This window comes from Bison bison, unplaced genomic scaffold (assembly GCF_000754665.1).
Source record: "Bison bison bison isolate TAMUID 2011002044 unplaced genomic scaffold, Bison_UMD1.0 scf7180017864200, whole genome shotgun sequence".
NCBI lineage: Eukaryota > Metazoa > Chordata > Mammalia > Artiodactyla > Bovidae > Bison > Bison bison.
Window position 1 is genome coordinate 6680360 of NW_011494772.1, and position 394 is coordinate 6680753.

Genomic DNA, 394 nt, shown 5'->3' on the forward strand with positions numbered 1-394 from the left:
TGATAATATACATGTTTCAATGCTATTCTCTCAGATCATCCCACCCTCGCCTTCTCCCACAGAGTCCAAAAGACTGTTCTATACATCTGTGTCTCTTTTGCTGTCTCGCACATAGGGTTATTGTTACCATCTTTCTAAATTCCATATATATGTATTAGTATACTGTATTGGTGTTTTTCTTTCTGACTTACTTTGTATCATAGGCTCCAGTTTCATCCACCTCATTAGAACTTATTCAAATGTGTTCTTTTTAATGGTTGAGTAATTCCATTGTGTGTATGTAACACAGCTTTCTTAATCCATTCATCTGCTGATGGACATCTAGGTTGCTTCCATGTCCTGGCTATTGTAAACAGTGCTGTGATGAACATTGGGGTACATGTGTCTCTTTCAA